The 12,928-nt window shown below is 42.9% G+C and overlaps 1 long non-coding RNA gene across 5 annotated transcripts in view; it reads left to right on the top strand.

Annotated features, from left to right (window-relative positions):
* The window catches only part of LOC110394453, a 39,150-nt gene continuing 36,072 nt past the window's right edge, over nt 9,851-12,928 (top strand). For 3 of the 5 annotated variants that reach the window (XR_002435634.1, XR_002435630.1, XR_002435631.1), the window contains exon 1: nt 10,150-10,363. This is a non-coding gene — a long non-coding RNA (uncharacterized LOC110394453). Of the gene's footprint in view, nt 10,364-12,928 lie in introns of all 5 variants that reach the window. The other 2 variants (XR_002435632.1, XR_002435633.1) reach the window with 2 other exon arrangements.

The following is a 12,928-nucleotide window of genomic DNA, read 5'->3' as shown; positions in this document are numbered from 1 at the left end:
ATTTTAGGTACCTGCTTTGAGAGGAGATAGCTTATGCCTGAGATGTCATGGCTATGCTGATGAAATCTTCACTGCCTGTGGAAGAACCTTGATGCTGCTAGTTCAGATGCAGACATCTACGCTGGGACTGAGTCCTGACTAATTGGGAGTGAGCTATCCATGTATTTCAGGAGAGGAAGACTAGTGACTCCAGGGGATGTCACCCCACTGCCTCACAGATCTTCTGTGTGTTGCCCACAGAGGTGACTATGGTGGCCCCAGCAGGCTGAGTACTCAGCCTTTAGATGTCAGCTGAGTTGTCACCGCATCAAGCGATCCCTGGATCCTTTGCAGTAAGGCAGTGTTGGACACAAGGGTAATTCCATACTGGAAATGGTAGCGGTTCATATTAAATTAGATGTGAACTTAACTCTGTACAAGAGACTCCCTCATGCCTTACTTCTGCAGTCAGGAGAGGGCTTGAACCTTTTCCCGTCGTGTTACGAAGCAGCACTGGGAGACATGTCTGCTCTCTGAAGCTGAGGGAATCACTTAAGGGCTGTTGGTGGGAGTAAAAGCTGAGGGAATACAAAAAGCTGGGTTCATGCCTCTGGATAGAGCTTCCTGTGTGTACCATGGGAGAAGGCTGTGTGTTCAACTTGCCCTTCTGCTTTAATGAAAAATGCATTAGGGAGGCCAAAACATGAGGAGCTCTGTAAATAAAGGGCTAACAGATAAGATGGAGTTTCCTATGATCTCTCCAGAGCCACATTGTCTCATCTTCATCATTTAATTACAGATGCAAAGTTGAGCAAGTTGCCAAAGTAAACTGTCCTGGAACAGAGCAAATATTCTGGGTACAGAAGCAGTCTTTTGATAAGATTTCTTTCTTTTTTTTTGATAAGGTCTGTGAAAAGAAATGAGAAGAGAGTTGCTGGCAGCACTTGTGCTTTTTGTAAACTATGTGCGCTTCTTTTGGGGTTTGTTTACCAGCTTGGGTCCGCTATCTGTGTCTGAAGAGCCCTTAGCACTATTATTATATTTTGACGGAGCCCTTGTAACACCATAATGTATTTGTTGCTGTATTTCAAATCACCTTGACTGTTAACTAAACAATTCAGAATGTATTTCTCACAGCTTGCAAACATTTCTGTAAACAGTTGACTTAATTTCTGTTCACTTAAAACCACATTCAGGAACCTTGCTCATTATTTTTGTCTAAAACTCAGCTTGAAAGATTTGCTCTGAATTAGATGTTGGGGGAATAGGTTTGAAACTTTTTCCTGCTAGTTCATTAACCTAGTTTAATAGATTCCGTGGGAGATTATTTTCTCTATACGGTGGTTATTTAAGCAATAGTTTCTATTTTTTCCAAATATTTATAAACCAGTTAGTTCCTCTGATATATTTATTGGTACCTTGGAGCAACTTATTGCACATATTATGGAGAGGAATGGATAAAGTTACATCTACTATAAAACTAGGGCATTTTTATTTGTACTTTAAATACTTTTGTGCAACTTCTGAAGCTGGTGTACAAAGGAGAGGGTTGTGCTCTTGTACTTGTTTATCTTTGCTTTGTTGTTAGTGAATTCTTTCTGGTGTCATGCTTTGTGCATGGCTGAAAAAAGTCATTAGGATTAGAGTCAAACATTAACCTTGTGACCTTCTTGTTTATATACCTACTGTAAGTCTGTTCTGCTTGTATTTCTGCAGTCAGTAAAAGCAAACTTGTGTGCACAGTCCCTGGATGGCAGTGGGCAAACTGAGATGTTTGTCAAGATCACTGATAGCACATCCCTCCAAACCCAAAGCTTCAAAGGCATGCCCGTGGCTGAGATTAACCCAGAAGGTGGCTTTTAAAATGTGTGTCTCTGTCCTTTTAAAAATAGGAAGCTGACAAAAACAGCATCTTAGCCCACAGTGGTGATGCATAGTGCAGCGAATGGAAGGCAAATACATGTTTTAAGATCAGCCCAGCTTGGTAAATGAATCCAGGCCATAAAATTCAAAGGAAACAGATATATCATCTGTCCCTGCAACAGTCCCCTAGACAATGTACCTGGGAAAAGACTGAAAAGGGTTAGAAACCCCAGATATCCCTGTATTTCTTTGGAAAGAACAAGTTATTGTTCTTTCCATTCCTGAAGGCTTCTTGGAATGTGTTCTCCATAAGGACAGCATGTGGGAGAGGGAAATCACTGACCTCTCGTAGGGTGGAAAAATGTTTGCAAGTAACTACAGTGGATAAAACCAAAGGATGGTGCCTTGGCACCATCTCCAGGTAGGGGTGTCAGGTCCCCTGAAAAGGAATACGTTCAGAGAGTTGTGTGTGCATGTTTACCAGCACAAAAGGACAGCCCCAACAGGAAAAGCTCACTGTGCTCACAGAGCCGTTCTGTGAAAGCAGGCAGTGGCTGAATGCAGATGCTGCTGCAGTGGAAAGGTAAAAGACGAAAGTCAGACTTCAGTTGGAACTAATGTATTACTACTCACACTGTGACAGGCAGTACCAAGCTTTCCCACTTGATCAGAGGTGGCTGAGGAGGTGCTGAGTGCAAGCAGCTGCTTGCTCAGGGACATCCCACAGACCTGCCCTGATGGTGCTGGCAGTCTGGCTGCAGGTCAGCATCTCTGTGCATACCTTGAATGGGTACCAATGGACATAATTCTACTTCTTGTGCCAGATGCTGCATCTTATCTCTGTGAGAATGAGAGCAGGTGCTCTCCTCTGAGAGGCTGTCATCAGAATGAGGATTGCTACAGCCCCATGGCCAGCCAAAGCCCACCAGGCCTCCCTTTTCCCCTATACCACTCATCATACATCTGACTGGGCCACCCTGTCCCCACAAGACCTGCTGTCAAGGCCACAGCTGCCTTCTTTGCTGGCTTCCCCTCTGGTCCCAAGTCAAACTCATCTCGCTCTCCCCCTCCCCCTGCCTCATGTGTAGGCTCACATGTCAGCTGTGCCAGATACAGAAGAGAATATTTGATTGTAGCAACGTCTTTATAAGAGCAGAGTGTTCTGTAATTCCATTATCAAGTACATCATGTGTTTTGATCACATCAGAAATTAATTCAGTCTATCAGTGCCTTTTTATTGTCGGTACAAATCTCAGCAAGACTTTTTGAGAAAAATCCCTAACAAAGCAATTTCTTTTTAAATCAGGACATTTTAAAATTGATGGGCTTTTTTCAGTCTGTGAAAGTCAGCACTGTTAGTGCTCCCCAAGCACTTCACAATCCTTGAAGATACCGCTGAAGGCATAGCAAATTTTGAACATGTCCTTGGTGGATATGCAATACAGTTACGAATGCAGAAAGTGTTTGAGCAGAGCCCCTCCATGGAAAAGCAGTGTCAAGCAGAGGTAACTTGCCAGTAAAACAGAATCTTTCTAAATAACGGTTGTGCTTTTTAGTGGATCAAGGATGTTGTTTCCAGTGTAGGGCCTCCTTTCAAAGAGCAAACAGGCACAGGCCCAGCCTGTTCTGAACTGGGAAGAGACCTTGGAAAGCATGGGGGCTGTAAAATCAAATTAAATTCTTGCTCCAGTGGAAACTAAGTGATGATTTTATATTTCTTTAATGTTTTATAGAGCAAGATCCTGAGACACAGAGCTTGTTTAATTTCTGCTCGATCCCCAGCAGATGTGAGAGTGACAGATGGAGAAGTATTCAGTGACTCCTGGAAGTCTTTAAGAGACAACAGATGCCTCCTAACTGTAGATGAACTTCTCAGAGGTACAAAACAAAAGGACAAAACAGAACAAGGAGCCAGCCCTGCTTTATCAAAGTACTGATGCAAAATGGAGCTGCGATGGCAGAGCAGGCTGTGCTTGGGACGCCTGCAAACATAAAAGGGGATGCAGAGATGGAACAGACAAAGAAGTAAACCCGGGGACACAATGTGCCTCGGGAAATGCTGCCAGCTGTCTGCCCCTGTCCTATTCTGTCCTGCCAGAGTCCTCCTCCCTATTCTCAAGTGCTCATTTGACCCATGCAAAAACTTTTGTCTTTACCTCTTGTGACTATTTAAGACATTAATGATGAGCTCCAGTTCTGGGTCAGATATTTACCTTCTCAGTTAGAAAACAGGAATACTTGCTGTGTAGAGAAAAGGTTTAGGTTATATAGGCAGTCCTTCTGTTTGTGTAAAAACACGAAGAATGCTGGATAAAGAATAGCTGTTAATCATGTAAATGAGATAATGTAGAGAGATAATCTAGGTGTGTGTGTATGTACATTTGTGTGTAATCCCACTGCAGCCCTCCACTGGGACCAGACTCCTTTGCAGTCTTACAGTAACTCTATTGGAATGAGAAAACAAAGGGAAGTATTGTTTTCTAGCAATATTTTAGCATTGTAAAGTAAATACTTGAGCAAGTATTTACTAGCAGGAATACTATTACCATGTTTAATGAAACTGTAATCAGTAAATGGAGCCAGCTATAAACATCTTGGTTTTTTTTTCCTGAAAATATCTGAACATCTTGATATATGTTTTCATCCTTCAGCAAAAAATATCTATTTTTAAGGCTATAAAGAGCTGGGGGGCATAGGAGACCCTGAGGGCTGTGCTACAATAAAAAATGCTATATAAAATGTTAGTGAAAAGTATAAAACTTCGCTTCCAGCATGGAGGTCTAATATTTTCTAAGTGCTTTGAGGTGTTAAAAAGGAGTGCGAATCTCAGAAATGCTAACTATCAAGAATATTTAGGATATGTGGTAAATGTCTGTTGTATGTTAACAATAAGTGGGCTGTTGAATAATTGGCCTAAACTCTAATGGTATTCTATGCTGGACTGAAGGGCTGAGGGATGTTCATCGAGGGATGCTCATCAAGGGATGCTGATCGAGGAATGCACATTCAAGGATGATAAGGGGCCCCAGTGCCCAGCTCCTCCACCACCAAGGATGGTTTTCTGCCTGCTCAGGGATAAATGGCGCAGAGAGGATTTTCTCCACCTTCTTTCTAACACGAAACTGTCCAGTGGCCAGGTGTGGAAGTGGCCTTTGGAACAGGGGCCTACATGTCCCAGCACTGTAGGAGAAATACCCCTGGGAACTCCAGATGTCTAACACTAATGCTCTCTGGAGTAGCAAACCTCTCTCTGTTGACTGCGGAGGGAAATCAGGATCTCCAGTGCAGGGGCTTTAAGCTGTACTTTAGTTGAACTTCTCTGGTCAGTGGCTTGAATAGCTCCTCCTGTAAAAAATGTCCTAGACATCTCCAAACACATCTCCCTCTGGTGCTGCTTCCATTACATGCAGATAATTTGGTGCTACATTATCAACTTATTAATGGTTTTGGGGAAGGAGAAGAAACTTTGCAGCCAAGAGTAGTTTTCTTAAGTTTGTTTTCCCACTGAAGCTCCCCACGTCCTCAGTTGTGTTTATGAAAAAGTATTTTTGTTTGCATGGAAAAACAAACCACAGGAGTTTTCTCATCTGTCGTCCCTCTGTTTCTGCAAGAACACACATGTCCTTGGTGAGAGCCCTGATCACCAGCTGGCTGGGCTTCAACGGCAGTGCCATATGTCTGAGAGGAGCAGGCTGCAGACTGCGAACAGTCAGTGCAAACGGTTAACAAATGATCCATAGGACTGCTTTGCCTCACCCATGGTGAATCCAGCACCCAGCTAGGACACTCTACTGGTATGGGGAGGGTTGATTCAAGTTCATAAATTACTTGCAATTAGTTCAGTGATAATTAGATGTCAGTCCAAAAGTGGAACTAACAAAAACAGGTTTTCCCCTGCTATGCACGAGCCTTTCAAGTAGGGTAGCAAAGCTAGTGCTGTATTTTCCATTTTGAATTCCATGGTGAAATCTGTGGCTCAGACCTTTTCATATACATCAATGAGACATCACATCACCATTGCAGCTAAAGGAGCTCGTTTCCCTGCATTGCCCAGCAAGGTCTGCAGGAAAAGCCCCACAGTGAGCAATGCAGAGCTCTTGGGCAATGGATGCGAAGGGGATGGTTGTGTGCAAAGAGTGAAGGGCTTGGGGTCAGGGCTGGTCTCAGCTGTGGCAGGCCATGTAGAAGTAGGTCTTGCCTGTTAAATTCAGCTACCACAGAACTCAGAAAATACGGCTCTTTTGGCTAGAAATTCTATTGTAAGTTGTTTCAAATCAGAGGCTGGTTTTGGTCCAGTTCCAAGCTGCAGAATATGGTTTAAAGTGTCATATTCTTATAAAAAGGTTTAAAAGGCATTATTCTAATGTCATATATTTCTTCCAGTGGAGTAACATGCATCTCTTTGCGATCTCCAGGGATGTTGCAAGAGGGCATTTCTGAATGCCAGACAGGCATGTAACTTAATAAAATCTTTTCTTTTTTTAGAGCTAATTTGTATTTCATGCTATTGGTTCCTCAAGCACATACTGGAGGTGAAATCAACTATGTGCCTTTAGCTCCCCCAGATCATGGAGAAATTAAGAAACAAGTGAGCAAAATGAAGAGAAGAAGGAAATACTGCTAACAACAAAACAAGAAGAGGAGATGGAAAATGCCAGGAAAAACAAAGAGAAGGGAGAAGTAAAGGGAGATATCTAAATGTTCCTGCCCACGAGAGGGATGCTGCTTCCCGTCATAGCAAAGAGCACTGGCAGACGACCAAGGGAGTCAGTGCGCTCACGTGGGTGCAAATAGCTTTTTTTAAAAAATATTTTTTAAATTAAATTTTTAAGTATCACAAGGAGTTGTACCAGTCTGGGACCTTTGCTGGGTTAACTCTGAACTTTCCATACCTTCTGGCTGTACAGTTGCTGCTGGATTTGATTGTGTCCCGTGCTGGTGGGTGCTCTATCCTTGGGGCCTCCCCTTCTGTCACCCCAGACACCCTGCCTCGGGGCTAGCCTCCTCCTAGCAGCATGCAGTAGGCCTGCACAGATGGGGAAAGGAGTTGGAGAGATGGTGAGACAGATCTAGGTGAACACATTTGGATTTTGCTGCGCAAACAAGTCCTGCAATGAAGCTTTTGCTTTTTATGCCGATCCATCAATGGTGCTGCGAGGGGACAGTGCTGGCAGTAGCTCCATACCCCTCCACACCAGCATCTGCAGAGCTTGCTTTTCGTGCTGTCTAAAACTTGGTAGCTCCCTAACAATGAGCTTTGTCCTTGTGGAGGACTTTCTCCAGTTTAATTGCGCAGCCTCCTCCCTCCCTCCTGCCTCCAGCCCTGCCTGCCATGCGGCCTGCTCCTCAGAAAGGCGGAATGCTGTGGCCTGTGTGTTGCGGGGACAGTGGGGAGCCTCAAAAGGAGGGGCCCCCATTTGTGTGGAAGAATGGCAAGAGCTTCAAAACACACAGGAACACTGGGTGTCCTGGTGCTAACAGGATTGCAATTCAATATGGACTCAGTGAGAGCAGTGACCACTAAGGGTCGGTTCTCCTCTGGGATGCAGCAGTTCAGACACAGAGCTTTGAAAGTACAGATAATTTGAGGCTCAAAAGGACTGCTGAAGGCAAAAGCTCAGAACAGCCTTTGAATTGCTGTCATCGCTCTTCCTGTGTCTTTTGTGCTGAATCCGAAGCATTGGTGCTACATGAAAGAGCCACGTCCTGGCATCGTGCGGGGCGCTTTTGTTCATGCCAGTAAGATGCATTTTCCAAGCACAGGATTTGCTGTCAGGGCTGCCCGATGGCACCATGGTGGTGGCAGAGGTCACTGTCACCTCATTCCCCAGCGCCCCAGCCCAGGTACCAGCAAAGAAGCATTGTCTGCATCACATGCTCCATTTTCCATCTCACTTCTTTCTCTCTTTCCCTCTCCTGCTGTTCCCTGGTTTCATCAAATCTCAGAGGGCCATCCAGCGAGCAGTGCCACAGCAGTGCCAGCGCCGTGTGGTCTGAACTCTTGGAGCTCACTGGAAAGCCTATGGCTTTAGTTTGGCACAGTGGTTCTGCCTTTTGCACCAATAACACATGGAGCTGATGGCTGGGGACATCCACCAAGGGAAGGTGAATGTGGAGAAGAGGTGTCCCTTGCCCAAGAGCCTGGGTGATGGCTGCGATCCCCACGGCCACAGGAGTTAAGCAGGAGGACACAGTTAAGTGCTAGCAGGGACGTGTGAGCACATGGAAGCATTTATGCCCATTCTTTAAAAAGAAATAAAATAAAAACACAACCCAAACTCAGCTCTCAGTTCACAAAGTAATACCAGATTTTTCCTATGGCAGTGTTTTATTCAGGACATTTACAGTTAAAATGCTGTTGGAAGTTGGACAGGAAAATCAAATTGAAGATAACTAACTTAATTATGAAGGGAAAAATGCTTCTTTTGAAAATGTAAACATATTATCCTATTTCCTTCTTACTGGGACAAACTCACGTTTCATGGTCTATGTACATTTTCCCTTAATGTGTTGTAACCACTGGTCATTTTCCTGAAGTTCACTGCTACCTGAAGAGCTGTCTTCATCTTACTTCCCTAAGTTATTATACAAGTCTATAGTGACACATTCACCATTTCAGTTGCATCTCTCCTTATTTTTGCCATTTCAAACCACTGAAGAACATACTCATTTTAAATAATGAAAACTAATTAAGGAGAATCTAAAACATACAAATTATCTCCTTTCCTGACATGAGCTACAAAATATTTCTTCCGCTGTGAGTTTAAAGTAACATGTCCTCTTACAATGCCAGAAGTTGTTACTGATTTGCAAGAGATTACTTCATGAGCTGCTTTACAGTTCTAGCTTCCGCATTTCACATGTATGACTGCGTAACAAAACAGTCCACGTTATCTCTTTACAGCATCCCAAGCAGAGTTTGGCAGGGCTTACCCAGTACCAAACAACTCTCATTCATGATAACAGAGCATACATAAACTAGTAAGGTGATCCCTTAATCCCACCTAGTAATTTAGATGTGAGCTTCCTGGTAGGCCCAACAGCATTCACACAATAGCTTACATCTCCTGTGGAGATCTAAAATCCAGGAAGAATTTTAAAAGTTGATTACTACAGTACATGTATGAGAAGTGATCTGCCTCAACGCAGGGTCTGCTACAAGATCATGACGCGTTGCTCAGTGATCCATCTAAGTTCTGAAAACCTCCTTACTATGAGAAAACTTTCCTTATGTTCAGTCAAAACCATTTCTGTTTCAGCCTCTGCCCGTTGCCTCTCATCCTATTGCCGTGCACCCCAGAGAAGAGCCTGGATTCATATTCTAGACAAGATCCTCACACTCTAATGCATCATTTGTCAGGTTGATGAGGGAGCTGTTTCTCCAGTCTTTTTTGCATGGATGAGGGCTACTCAAGAAATTTCCCTCTCCAGAGTGACTCAGGCAATTAAGATGATCCAAAGTGAGGTAGAAGAGAGATATGAATATTTGGGATCAAAAGAAAAGCACTCAAAGTCTTCTATGAATAACATTTTGGGGCGGTTCTATTGCAGAAATAACACTTTAGCTGGCTCACTGCAGCCTTAATTTTGTGCAGAGGCTTGCAATGCAATCATACTGTAAACAAATGCGAAGGTATTACAGGGTCAAATTGCCCCATAGTTTGAATAAAAGGACTTTTGAAAACATCTGTGGACTTTTTTACTGTAAAGCTTTCAGTGAGATGCTTTGCTTTTTGTCACTTTTATATTGGTTATGAGTTAATCCTGTGAGGAATGGAGGGAGAAAAAGCAGAACACTTTTACTGCTCCATAGCAACACTGAAGACTGAGCTCTCCGCTGCTCTCTCATCTGAGCTTTCCTCCACATCTGAGCTATATCCAGCAACCAAACCCATAACACCTGAAAAGACTCAGCTACCTAAACTACTCCTAGCTACATTCTTCTCTGTTCACATTTGTGGAGAAGACCTAATCTCATTGGAGTAAAAGGACTAGCCAAACTGCAAGGCTGCATGTGCTGGTACACAAGTGCTTATGTTTTTGTCAATTGAGATGATAAGTAGCCTTGCTGTAGCTCATTTTCTTTTGGGGTAAGTTTGTAAAGGAATCAGGTGTGGTAACTCAAGAAGTCACAGTGAATTTACAAGCTCAGCAAATAGTGGGAGTTAAATGCAGAAAGCTTAGTAAATCAGGTGCAGTCTCACTGAGTATTGGTACAAGATGCAGGCCTCTGTTGAGGAACCAGGCTCTTATGTTAAATTCATGTACCCTCAGGACTGTATTTAAGAAGGTATACTTGGCTTAGAGCCCTCAGTGAGCACTGTCTGGAACATGGGTTAAGTCCAGGTGCTGCTTGAACTCTGGCATACTCAGTGCTGTGACCACTTAAATAGGTCTGCAGCCTATGACTCCTTGACAACAAAGTGATTCAGACTATGAATTGTTCCAGGTTGTTTCTTTCAGTGCAAAATGAGAAATACTTGGATGGCTCCAGTCTTTTTTAGGACCCAGAAAATAAGAGGTATGTATTGCCTGAGTATGTGGACTTTTCTGCTAAAACTGTACTTTTTAGTGATCCAGAAATACTCACTGGAAAAGAAATCTTTCATATTATCTCTTTGGTGTTCACAAAGTCTTTGTCCTTCTTTTTGTTTGTTTGTTTTCTTATAAAACTAAGGCTTGAGGGAACAAGATAAGGAAATCTATAAAAAGAGGAATTGTTTTCAATTAAATTAAAATGAGAGAATTTTCTGCCCCAGTGTATTCTTCTTGTTGGTACCACAAAAATCTCCTGGTTGGGGAGAAGGTGGAGGAAAAATAGCTGCAAGTGCTACTATTTTTACATTTTCTTAATATAAATTCATTTCCTACTTTCTACTTTTACTTTTTCTCAGTCTTTCACTTTCCTGCTAACATCTTAACAGATCTTAATGACTGGCAAATCTGAAAAGGTTTGGGTATGTTTCAGATCCATTTCTCAAGGGCAGGATTTCTTAGAAAACTTTATCCTTTACAGTCTGGGGGATTCAGCTGGAAGTCTTGTGAAGGCATGGATTTCTTGTGGGACTTTTCTGGTGTTTCCTTTGGTTAGAGAAGTGAAAGGAATGAACGTTTCTCACTGCAAACCGTAGGGAAGCTGCTCCCAGTCCTGGCAGAATCAAAGGAGACAGAAATGACTAAAATTGAGAAAAGTGAGGAAAATAAAGCTTAGCGGGCTTTCCATTGTTGAAGGGTTATTGTAGGACATATGCTTAGATCTCTTTAATCCACCCTGCTTCTTGGTTAGTGATTTTAAAACTTGGATTAATTATTTTTTCTTGCAGTTTTCATATGATTGTTTTCCTGATAATTTTTGAAAGGATAAATCAGGTTATCCTTATTAATAAAATAGCTCTATCTTCTTGTTGCTGAGATAAATAACATAATTCTCTGTCTTTAACCTGGAAGTATTTGTGGAGCCTGTTCCCAAGACTTCAAGAAAAAGAAGACTAAAGATAATAAAAACATATGTCAGCATCTCGGGCTTTCTTTCTGCTGCTTTGTTGCCACTTCAGTGATCAAAAGGAGAAAAGTCATTATTAATATTTAATCTAGCTAATATTCTGTTAATATTCCAGTATGACTTGGCTCAGTTTATCCCACTTGCTTTGTCTGCGGTAGGCTGATGTTTACCACGAATCTGTAGTCTCAGAAAGCAAAATTATTTATTGGTTGTGATGGATAAAACTCAAGTGACACCAAAACAGGGTGAGGTGAAGAATTTCATTAATCTGGACATGTTGAAAATAAAATGATGACCTGAGGAAAGAAACTAAACAAGAGCAAGCAGGACTTCTGTTACAGAGCTTTGATTTTTATATTATTTGAAAAGCAGCTCTGCTTTCAAAAAAAAAACATGAGCAGGGTTCAGCACAGCCATTGTTCTGGGAGGTATCTTCTAGTCCGGATTTGGATGCTTGTCACTTATTTTGAAACACTGCATTGTTCCTAATGGTGAGGTTATGATTGTTCTGGGCTAGGAAAATCTCTTGTGGTTATGGAGTTTCAAACTGAGGAAATGGAAAGTGTTCCCAAATGCATGTTACAAGGGATGGGCCCCTGACACAAAGGCTATTCTGACCTTCGTGAAATCCAGGAAAGGGTACGTCACTGGTGGTCGCTTGTGCATGTGAGATGAGAGGTTCATTGCCTCTGCGGCGCTTTCATAAAATTGTAGAATATCCTGAGTTGGAAGCAACCTACAAGGATCATCAGTCCAACTCCTGGCTTTTGGGAGATATGGGTTGAGATTCACTTGGCCTACAAGCATGGCCCAAACTACACTTCTGGGATCCCCATGCATTTGTGTGAGTGAGACTGGCATCTCCAAAAGACAATCCCTCCCAGCTGGAATAGGCACCTTCCCAGGGCAGGAATAAATAAATAAGCTGCTTTCCAGAGGCTTTCTGTTCTTCCTGGCTGAAGATGAAACCTAGATGGTTAACATAGGTAAGGACCGAAATATGTTTGCTTCATCTATGGGTGTCTTGTGTATGTGCACCTGCAAAAAAACCTTTATTATTGGACAAGGAGTAGCAAATCAGTGTCTGAGATCTTTGAAAATTGAGGCATGAGATGAAATTTTCTCATGAGGTGTCTGTGGTGGCCCACTCCGTTGATGGCCTGTTGATGATGCTGTGTGGGCATGCTGTGATGGCCAGCACCAGGGACAACTTCTTCCAGACAATGGAGCTAGCTCCAGTCTCGGTCAGACAATATGTTCTAACAGCAGGAAAGGCTTCTTTATCTCTGTGGAAATGGAAGACAGCAGAAATTTGCTGAGTGCCCAGCACCATGGGTTGCACTGGGGATGATGGATACTCAGCACGGCTCAGGATTTGACCCTCATTGTGGAGCAGTCTGATGGCTTTGGCATTCATTCTGCCATGTGAGACGATGCATCTGTCCTTCCTGCTAGGCTGCAAAATACTTAGTGTTTTCATTAAGATGAAATGTATAGGGAGCAGTGGGAGGGAGTGTCTGTGCTCACAGTGGATTAGGCTAATAGCCTTGTACACTGCTGAGGTATTTAGTGTGCTTGTGGTGC

This window comes from Numida meleagris, chromosome 2 (genome assembly GCF_002078875.1).
Source record: "Numida meleagris isolate 19003 breed g44 Domestic line chromosome 2, NumMel1.0, whole genome shotgun sequence".
NCBI lineage: Eukaryota > Metazoa > Chordata > Aves > Galliformes > Numididae > Numida > Numida meleagris.
This window is presented reverse-complemented; position numbering and strand designations above follow the sequence as displayed.